Source organism: Triticum dicoccoides, chromosome 2B (genome assembly GCF_002162155.2).
Source record: "Triticum dicoccoides isolate Atlit2015 ecotype Zavitan chromosome 2B, WEW_v2.0, whole genome shotgun sequence".
NCBI lineage: Eukaryota > Viridiplantae > Streptophyta > Magnoliopsida > Poales > Poaceae > Triticum > Triticum dicoccoides.
Genome location: NC_041383.1, coordinates 24840211 through 24850720, shown reverse-complemented (window position 1 = coordinate 24850720; position 10510 = coordinate 24840211). Strand labels below are relative to the sequence as shown.

At 47.4% G+C, this 10510-nt stretch overlaps 1 pseudogene; it reads left to right on the top strand.

The window, feature by feature from the left end:
- Positions 1–362: 362 nt before the first annotated feature.
- On the top strand, positions 363–3880 carry LOC119361892 (annotated as a pseudogene).
- Positions 3881–10510: the final 6630 nt, after the last annotated feature.

The window sequence follows — 10510 nt, the reverse complement described above, 5'->3', positions numbered from 1 at the left end:
AAAAAGCGTACTAGTCTTCTTCCTCCTCTGATTAAACGTCTCCCGCTGGAGATAAGAAAATCTCACTGAGCCAACAGCAAAGAAAAGTGACACGTACGAGCGCCCTCGCTGTACCAGGCTTTGAAGACCACAACAGCCGCTCGCCCCTCTCCTTGAGACGAGATCTAAAAACCGTTGAAGCAGCATCGGTTAGAGCATCGTTTGGAGATACCGGGCCAAGCCACGGATCAACACAAACGAAGATGTCGTAATCGCCACCACCAAAAGCCACCACAAACGTCTCGGCCGGTTCAAAACAAACTAGTAATACCTGATGCAGTGCTAAGCCGCCACCGCGCACTCACCAACCCTGGAATTTTCTACGGTTACGGACAGCTGCACCCACACAGACACACAAACCCAACTCGACCACTTCCACACGCAGACTGCCGTTGCTTCTTCCCTCCCTGGCGACAATTGTCTTGACCGACCCCGATCCCAACAACCCCACGCCACGACCGCCTCCATCATTCTCCCCGCCCCCCGCTGGCTCGCCCGCCGCCGCGCTTGAACCTCTGACCCCGGACATGCCCGCGCTGCCACGGCCAGCAACTTATGCACAGCCGTAGCCGCCATAGAGCATCGTCCGCCTCTCTTCCTGGCCTGGCGGCCTGGCTGCCTCGCTGCTGCGTCGCGTGCGCGCCTCGTCGTCGATGAAGTCGGCCACCTCGCTCCTCCTCGGCGCCGCGCTCGCCACCGCCTGCTTCCTCCTCTACACGTCCGTGGGCCGCGACCTCGGCGCGTGGTCGCCACCGGCGCCACGGTGGGCGCCGGAGAAGGGCGGAGGCGGCGCCGATCGGCCCAAGCAAGAGCTCGTCGTCGTGAAAGAGGAGGAGGTGAGTAAGGGCGTCGTTGGCAGCAGCGACGGCGGCGGCGGCAGAGATGGCTCGTCGTCGGAGCAGAAAGGAAGGCAGCAGCGGCAGCGGCAGATCGTGATGCCTGCGAACAAGCAACTGCAGGTTCGTCTTCGCTTTAGCTATATCACACAATTATATCAATAAAATGTTAATTAGGAAACAGAAACTTTTTATTATCCCTGGTATTCTTCATAGCTTGTTTTGTGCTTAACTTTTCTTGCGAGATTTGTTTTGTGCTTGATAAGAGTGAACTTTGACTGATCACTTGTCATCCCGTGATTTGTGCTGAGAAACTTAATTAACACACCCATTTGGCCAGTTCTTATGACCCACACCTAGCATTAGGAGGGCATCTTACCAAACACATGGCTCTGGCTGCGTCTTGACAGGGAATGCAACTTTTTCACGTCAAGACAAGTGAATTATTTTCGCTTTACTTATCTCCGGTTCTCCTAAATGCCACTTGCCGACGTTGACGGTCCGGCTAATGCTACTACCATGTTACCCAAAAGAATCAACCCTTTCAGTCTTCCCACTTCTTCCCACTTGCATACATAAAATGGAGCATTCTTAATCCCATTTGTGGTTCTAGAACTGATACCGCGCCTGTACCCTTATTTTTTTAACGATTTTTCTGATTTATACTTAAAAGAGAGACATATGTAGCATTATGGGCGTCCCGTTTTTTCAATGTGAAACACTTTGTCGATTGGGTGGAGATGGCTTGGATGGTCTGAGGTGCGACAATGTTGCACTTCAGAAACCGCTAAACCAAATCTGAAAGGTTATTAATCGCGTCGGAGCATCATAAGGTGAACATGAAAGCCTAGTCCCCGCTAGCAATCACACATGCCCGAGTAGGGAAACACAAGCCTGGTTTATATAAGGCACATGGACCCATGTGGAGGTGAGATGTCACCTTTTGACTTGGTTTTTGTAACAACTTGAACTGCTTTGGCAATTGTGTTGTGTCATGCTCGGATGGAATTTGGAGACCTGCTTGGGACCGTTGGAGACCTAATTCATTGTTGAATGCAGAAGTTACCATCATTTGAACTCAAGACTATGATAGTAGTCTAAACTAGAATATGGTATATAGAAGATTCCATCGCTAGCTCTTACCTTCGAAGCGACGTGAGAGAACTTCTTGTACTATATCGACATATGTATCATTGCTTAGCCATCATGTCTTGATCAAATGTAGCCGCTAGGTGTGGTTGTATCCACCGCAGTACTGTCCTCGTAAGAGAGTATTTGTTGAAAATACAAAGAAAATTATTCCTAAAACTATAATCATTTTTAATACAAAAGTAGTTAGCACCTGCTTCACAATTGTTTAAGAGTTATTATTGTTCTACCGATGACAAAATTCTGGCTATGACAAGAATATGAAGCACCATGTGAAAGGTACCCAAAAAACAAGATGCCAACAAAAACAGACAGATCAAACAATCATAATACTTCACATGACCAACTAGCATGTTGTATTATTTTAAACAAAGACACTATGAATACCTGGTTTAGTTAATTAGTCAAATTAGATAATCCCCTTGTGTGTTGTTGCGGAGATAAATGAATAATGTTGATGCTGCATCGAATGCATGGGAATGAGTTTCGGAATTTTTAGAGCAGCTCTTATAGTTGAACACAAATGTATCGACGTGTGTGCACTATGATTTCACTTTAGCAAATGCATCTATCATTGTTAATAAAAGGTATATTTAAAAATAAGAATAGAAATGGTATCTTTGCTGTGCGGAGCTGAAATATTGGTGTAGACCAAATTTTGTTCAGGTATGCGTGTAATTTGGAATAGTTGTCGGGTTTATATATATATATGTATAAGATATATTGATAGTTGACCACAAAATAGCAATTTGTTTCTTGGTTGCAGAAACTATAGGAGAGGTTATTATGCTTGAAGTTGAGCTGATGATGATTGTATCAACTCTAAATGATTTCACTGAAACAGCAGGACAAGCCCCAAGATCTCGCCGATCTGCTCCGGCGAGCCGCAAACGCAAACCGTACCGTGCTGATGACGGCGCTCAACGAGGCATGGGCGGCACCGGGGTCGTTCCTGGACCTGTTCCTGGAGAGCTTCAAGCACGGCGAGAACACGGCGTACCTGGTGAAGCACCTTCTCATAGTGGCCATGGACAAGAAAGCATTCGACCGGTGCAACGCCGTGCACCCCTTCTGCTACTGGTTCAGGGTGGAGGGCATGGACTTCGCGGCCGAGCAGAAGTACATGAAGGGGGACTACCTGGAGATGATGTGGAAGCGGAACCGGTTCCAGCAGACCATCCTGGAGCTAGGCTACACCTTCCTCTTCACCGACGTGGACATCCTGTGGTTCAGGGACCCGTTCCCGCGCATGTCGGCGGCGGCGCAGGTGGTGATGTCGTCGGACTTCTTCGTGGGCGACCCGGACTCGCCGGGGAACTACCCCAACGGCGGCCTCCTCTACGTCCGGTCCTGCGCCGGCAGCATCGGGTTCTACGAGCACTGGCAGGCGTCGCGGGCGCGGTTCCCGGGGATGCACGAGCAGTACGTGTTCGACAAGATCGTCAAGGAGGGCGTGCCGGGCCGCCTGGGCACCAAGGTGCAGTTCCTCGACACGGGCCGCTTCGGCGGGTTCTGCCAGCACGGCAAGGACCTGGGCAGGATCGTCACCATGCACGCCAACTGCTGCGTGGGGCTGGAGAACAAGCTGTTCGATCTCAAGAACGTGCTGGAGGACTGGAAGACCTATAAGAAGCGCGTCGCCGCCGGGAACACGGACTACTTCTCGTGGAGGGTGCCCGGGAGGTGCATACACTGATTGATTAGGGGTTGCAAAACACACAAATTGCAAACGGTGCTCTCTTGTTACTTTTTCTTGTAGGATGTATGTAGAGTTTCAAAGTTTTTTGTAAGATAGAGAGAAGCTGAGATCGTGTCAAGGCTTTGGGTTTTCTGTTACGGAAATGTTAACGCCCGCACGTTTGCATCTCGCCCACACGCGTGGATTCGCGTTCGTTTGTGAGCACACGAATCTTGGCATGTTTCCAGTGCCACGTAGGACTGGCCTGATGTGTGGGCATTCACCCGGTCGCCCACATGGGAGGGGTTGATGTGTGGGCGTTGAGCAGTTCGTCCACACGCCACTTTTCCACGCACGCATAAGGGCTAGTGTGTGGGCATTTGCCATCTCGCCCACACGCCCGTCTCATCTCCCACACCCAAGTTGCCACTTGCCATGTGTTTTGCAGTGTACATGGCAACTGCCCTAGTGTGCTTTATAAGCAGGTGGCAACTCTCTCTTTTTTTTTTACTCGAACATGTCAGTTGCCACGTTTTTTTGCAGGGTACACGGCAACTACCCTAGTGTGCCTGTAAGCAGATGGCAACTCTTTTTTTTTACCCGAACATGTTGTTTTGCCATGTCTGTCTGTAGCGCTACACGGCAACTGCCTAGTGTTAGTAGGTGACAACTCCTAAAGTTTTCAAATCATGGCAACTGCAGTAAACCAGAACATACATGGCAACTGCCTAGTGTTAGTAGGTGGCAACTGCAGTTGCCCAAAAATGGCATCTGGAACTTTTTGACATGAGATGGCAACACTAGTAGAAAAGGGGGCAATGGTCCAGGCCGGGTCAGCCCATTAGTCCTGGTTCAATCCATAACCGGGACCAATGGGGGCATTGGACCCGGTTCGTGAGCCCCGGGGCCGGCCGGGCCACGCGGGCCATTGGTCCCGGTTCGTCTGGACCTTTTGGTCCCGGTTGGAGGGACGAACCGGGACCAATGTACCTCGGTCCTGGCCAACCACCATTGGTCCCGGTTGGTGGCCTGAACCGGGACCAAAGGCTTCCCTTTAGTCCCGGTTCAAGCCACGAACCGGGACCAATTAATTGCCTATATATACCCCTCGCCCGCGAGCAGAGCACTCTCACTGCTCTGTTTTTCGTGTCCGGCGAGGAGAGAACTTTGTGGTGCACTAGCTCACCTCCTATGCACACGAGGTGTTCGACGGAATGCCCGAGCCACACTACTTAAGCTTTCTCCTCTCCAAGCTCGACCTCCAAGCTCCATTTTCCTCAATATTTGTCTAGGTTTAGCGGTCCGTCACGTCCCGTCCCCGTCTTCACCGCCGTCGATCGCCCGCGCCGATCTCGTCGCCGGCACCACCGTGGTGAGCCTCTTGTTCTTATCTTCTTTCTGAAAGGAAAAAAAAATCTTACTTGTATGTTTATATAGATACTTGTATAATTTTCTTACTTTTATTATTGCATCTTATATAGTGCGATGGTTTTGGTATCCGCCCCCGTCGGTCCTCGTCCTGTCTATGATTCGGATGTGGTATAGATTATCTTTTCATAACTATTGTTTCATCTATTGTTTATGACAATTATGCCGACCAACGTGACATAGATTTTATTTATCTAGGAGGTTGTTGAACCGGAAATTCCAACCGACCCTATTGTCGAGAGGTTAAATTTAGTTGAAGAAGAAAACAATTTCTTGAAGGGAAAAATTAGAAAAATTGAGGAGGAGAAAATGATATTGGAGTTGCATGTTGCGGATGTCGTGGATGATCACAAGATCAAGATGGATGCAATGCGCTTGAAGATTAGAAAGATTAGAAAATATGCCATTCATACCGAGGCTTGGTACCATTATGCCGTTGGATCAGTTGTTACATTGGTTGCGATTATGATCGCATTTGTTTTGGCATTGAAATGTTTTACATAGTTTCAATGTATGGTTTAATTAATTTAGATACTCTGCAGAGCTTTATGTTGTTAGATGAGAACTATGTATGTACTTTGGTTTTAATGTGATGATGAACCTCTATTAATTTGGTCACTTAACTATCTATTCATGATGTTCTGTAATGATTTTTGACACACTTAATTATATATAATGCACGCAGATGAACCGGCAATGGATGTACGGTTCAAGACACACCTCCGAGTACATTAAGGGCGTGCATGAATTTCTCGAAGTGGTCGAGGCAAACAAGCAGAATGGTTTTATGTGTTGTCCATGCCCTATATGTGGGAATACGAAGTCTTACTCTGACCGGAAAATCCTTCACACCCACCTGCTTTACAAGGGTTTCATGCCACACTATAATGTTTGGACGAGGCACGAAGAAATAGGGGTTATGATGGAAGACGGCGAAGAAGAAAAGTACGATGACAACTATGTGCCCCCTGAATACGGTGATGCTACTGAAGATCAAGAGGAACCAGACGATGTGCACGATGATGCTGCAACAGGCGAAGCTGCTGAAGATCAAGAGGAACCAGATGATGTGCCCGATGATGATGATCTCCGCCGGGTCATTGTCGATGCAAGGACGCAATGCAAAAGTCAAAAGGAGAAGCTGAAGTTTGATCACATGTTAGAGGACCACAAAAAAGGGTTGTACCCCAATTGCAAAGATGGCAACACAAAGCTCGGTACCGTACTGGAATTGCTGCAGTGGAAGGCAGAGAATGCTGTGCTTGACAAAGGATTTGAGAAGCTACTGAAAATATTGAAGAAGAAGCTTCCAAAGGATAACGAATTGCCCGACAGTACATACGCAGCAAAGAAGGTCGTATGCCCTCTAGGTTTGGAGGTGCAGAAGATACATGCATGCCCTAATGACTGCATCCTCTACTGCGGTGCATACAAGGATCTGAACGCATACCCAGTATGCGGTGCATTACGGTATAAGATCAGATGAGATGACCCTGGTGATGTTGACGGCGAGCCCCCCAAGAAGAGGGTTCCTGCGAAGGTGATGTGGTATGCTCCTATAATACCACGGTTGAAACGTCTGTTCAGAAACGGAGAGCATGCCAAGTTGATGTGATGGCACAGTGAGGACCGTAAGAAAGACGGGAAGTTGAGAGCACCCGCTGACGGGTCACAGTGGAGAAAAATCGAGAGAAAGTACTGGGATGAGTTTGCAAGTGACCCAAGGAACGTATGGTTTGCTTTAAGTGCGGATGGCATTAATCCTTTCGGGGAGCAGAGCAGCAATCACAACACCTGGCCCATGACTCTATGTATGTATAACCTTCCTCCTTGGATGTGCATGAAGTGGAAGTTCATTATGATGTCAGTTCTCATCCAAGGCCCTAAGCAACCCAGCAACGACATTGATGTGTACCTAAGGCCATTAGTTGAAGAACTTTTACAGTTGTGGAATGGAAACGGTGTACGTACGAGGGATGGTCACAAACAGGAGGAATTTCACCTAAAGGCGTTGCTGTTCGTGACCATCAACGATTGGCCCGCTCTCAGTAATCTTTCAGGACAGACAAACAAGGGATACCACGCATGCACGCACTGTTTACTTGACACCGATAGTATATACCTGGGAAGCTGCAGGAAGAATGTGTACCTGGCTCATCGTCGATTTTTTCTGACCAACCATCAATGTCGAAAGAAAGGCAAGCATTTCAAAGGCGAGGCAGATCACCGGAGGAAGCCCGCCATGCGTACCGATGATCACGTACTTGCTATGGTCAATGATTTACACATAATCTTTGGAAAGGGTCCCGGCGGACTAGTTGTTCCGAGTGACGCTGGGGGACACGCACCCATGTCGAAGAAGAAATCTATATTTTGGGACCTACCCTACTGGAAAGACCTAGAGGTTCGCTCTTCGATCGACGTGATGCACGTGACGAAGAACCTTTGCGTGAACCTGCTAGGCTAATTGGGCGTGTATGGGAAGACAAAAGATACAGCTGAGGCACTGAAGGACCTGCAACATTCGCACGAAAAAGACGGCATGCCTCCAAAGCAGTATGAAGGTCCTGCCAGCTATGCTCTTACCAAAGAAGAGAAGGAAATCTTCTTTGAATGCCTGCTTAGTATGAAGGTCCCGACTGGCTTCTCGTCGAATATAAAAGGAATAATAAATATGTCAGAGAAAAAGTTTCAAAACCTAAAGTCTCATGACTGCCACGTGATTATGACGCAACTGCTTCCGTTTGCATTGAGGGGGCTTCTACCGGAAAACATCCGATTAGCCATTGTGAAGCTATGTGCATTCCTCAATGCAATCTCTCAAAAGGTGATCGATCCAGAAATCATAGCAAGGCTAAGGAGTGATGTGGTGCATTGTCTTGTCAGTTTCGAGCTGGTGTTCCCACCATCCTTCTTCAATATCATGACGCACGTCCTAGTTCATCTAGTTGACGAGATTGTCATTCTGGGCCCCGTATTTCTACACAATATGTACCCCTTTGAGAGGTTCATGAGAGTCCTAAAGAAATATGTCCGTAACCGCGCTAGGCCAGAAGGAAGCATCTCCATGGGCCATCAAACAGAGGATGACATCGGGTTTTGTGTTGACTTCATTCCTGGCCTTAAGAAGATAGGTCTCCCTCAATCGCGGTATGAGGGGATACTGACTGGAAAAGGCACGCTTGGAAGGGACTCAATAATATGCAGGGACGGATATTCTTGGTCTCAAGCACGCTACACAGTTCTACAGAACTCTACCTTGGTGACCCCGTATGTCGATGAACACAAGAACAGTCTGTGCTTCAAACACCCGGAGCAGTGCGATGACTGGATTACATGTGAACACATCATGACTTTCAGCAGTTGGTTGGAAGCACGTCTCAGAGGTGACAACACTGTTTGTGATGAGCTGTACTTGTTGTCCAGGGGACCATCTTCATCTGTTACGATTTGGAAAGGATACGAGATAAATGGGAATACATTTTACACGATTGACCAAGATCAAAAGAGCACCAACCAAAACAGCGGTGTCCTCTTTGATGCAACAACCGAGAGGGGAAAGGACACATATTATGGTTACATAGTGGACATATGGGAACTTGACTACGGACATGATTTTAAGGTCCCTTTGTTTAAGTGCAAATGGGTCAATCTGTCAGGAGGCGGGGTACAGGTAGACCCACAATACGGAATGACAACAATGGATCTGGAAAATCTTGGGTACACTGACGAACCGTTCGTCCTAGCCAATGATGTGGCACATGTTATCTATGTGAAGGACATGTCTACCAGACCGAGAAAAAGAAAAGATAAGGAAGCGAATATATCATACGATGAGCCAAAGCGCCACATAGTTCTTTCAGGAAAAAGGGACATCGTGGGAGTGGAGGGCAAGACAGACATATCTGAAGATTATGAAAAGTTTCATGAAATTCCTCCCTTCAAAGTCAAGGCTGACCCAGCATCCTGATAAGCGATGAAGATTATCCATGGTTACGGCGCAATAAGCAAATGACACAAGCGAAGAAAAAGTGAAGACTTTCTCCCACAACTATTATGATGATACCATGCCAACTTTGTAATACACGAGTATGATACCATTGTCCGTTTTGTACATGCACATGCTATATGGGTGAATTTATGATACCATGCCAACTTTCAACTTTTTCATAGTTCATTTGAAATGCAACAATAAGTATTTTGTTGTAAGTAGAAACAAAATAAAATAAATAAAGCAAGAAAGAAAACAAAAAAACAAAAAAAGTGTTTTCAAATTTGAAAACTAATGGCACTAACAGAAAGTTTATAATTTTTCTAAAACTAAAAGCAAAAAGAATTAAAAAATACAGCAAAAAACAAAAGAAAAATAAATAATGCAGAAAACAAAACAAAAAAATAATTAAAAATAGCAACAATAAGTATTTTGTTGTAAGTACAAACAAAATAAAATAAATAAAGTAAGAAAGAAAACAAAAAAATAAAAAAAGTGTTTTCAAATTTGAAAACTAATGGCACTAACAGAAAGTTTATAATTTTTCCAAAACTAAAAGCAAAAAGAATTAAAAAATAAAGCAAAAAACAAAAGAAAATAAATAATGCCAAAAACAAAACAAAAAACTAGAAAATAATTAAAAATAACAACAATAAGTATTTTGTTGTAAGTAGAAACAAAATAAAATAAATAAAGCAAGAAAGAAAACAAAAAAATTGCCTCCTACCGGGCCCCCACGGCGTGAATACGACTAGAAACCCTACCATGGGCCAGGATTCAGGCCCGCAGTAGGCCCAGCAGGCCCATCAGGCAAAGCAGTAGCAAATAGGCCCGCAAGCCTACGGTGGAGACGAGCTCGAGAGGGGTGCGGCAGTGGGGCTTATAAACCACTGCGCGCCCCTCTCAACTAGCAAGGTGGGACTAAACTTTGGCCCCAACGCTAGCAGCACAGGGTCCTTTGGTACCGGGTCGTGGCACCAACCGGTACCAATGCCCACCCTTTAGTCCCGGTTGGTGCCACCAACCGGGACCAAAGGTCGCCGCTTCCCGCCCGTTGGGCTGCTGAAAAGAGGCCTTTGGTCCCGGTTGGTGGTACCAACCGGGACTAAAGGGGGCATTAGTCCCGGTTGGAGTCATGAACCGGGACCAATAACCTTGCTATATATACAGCACTTATGAAAATTTGACGAACACATCGCCAGTTGCCGCCCGACGACGCCGAGCTCATCGACGCCGCCAGGCTGCCCAGATCGATGCCGTCCGCTGCCCCGACACCGCCCGCAGCCCAGACGCCGTCCGCGCGCTGCCCCGACGCCATCCGCGCGCCCCCGACGCCGCCCGCCGCCCAGACGCCGTCCGCGCACCGCCCCGACGCCGTCCGCGCACCCC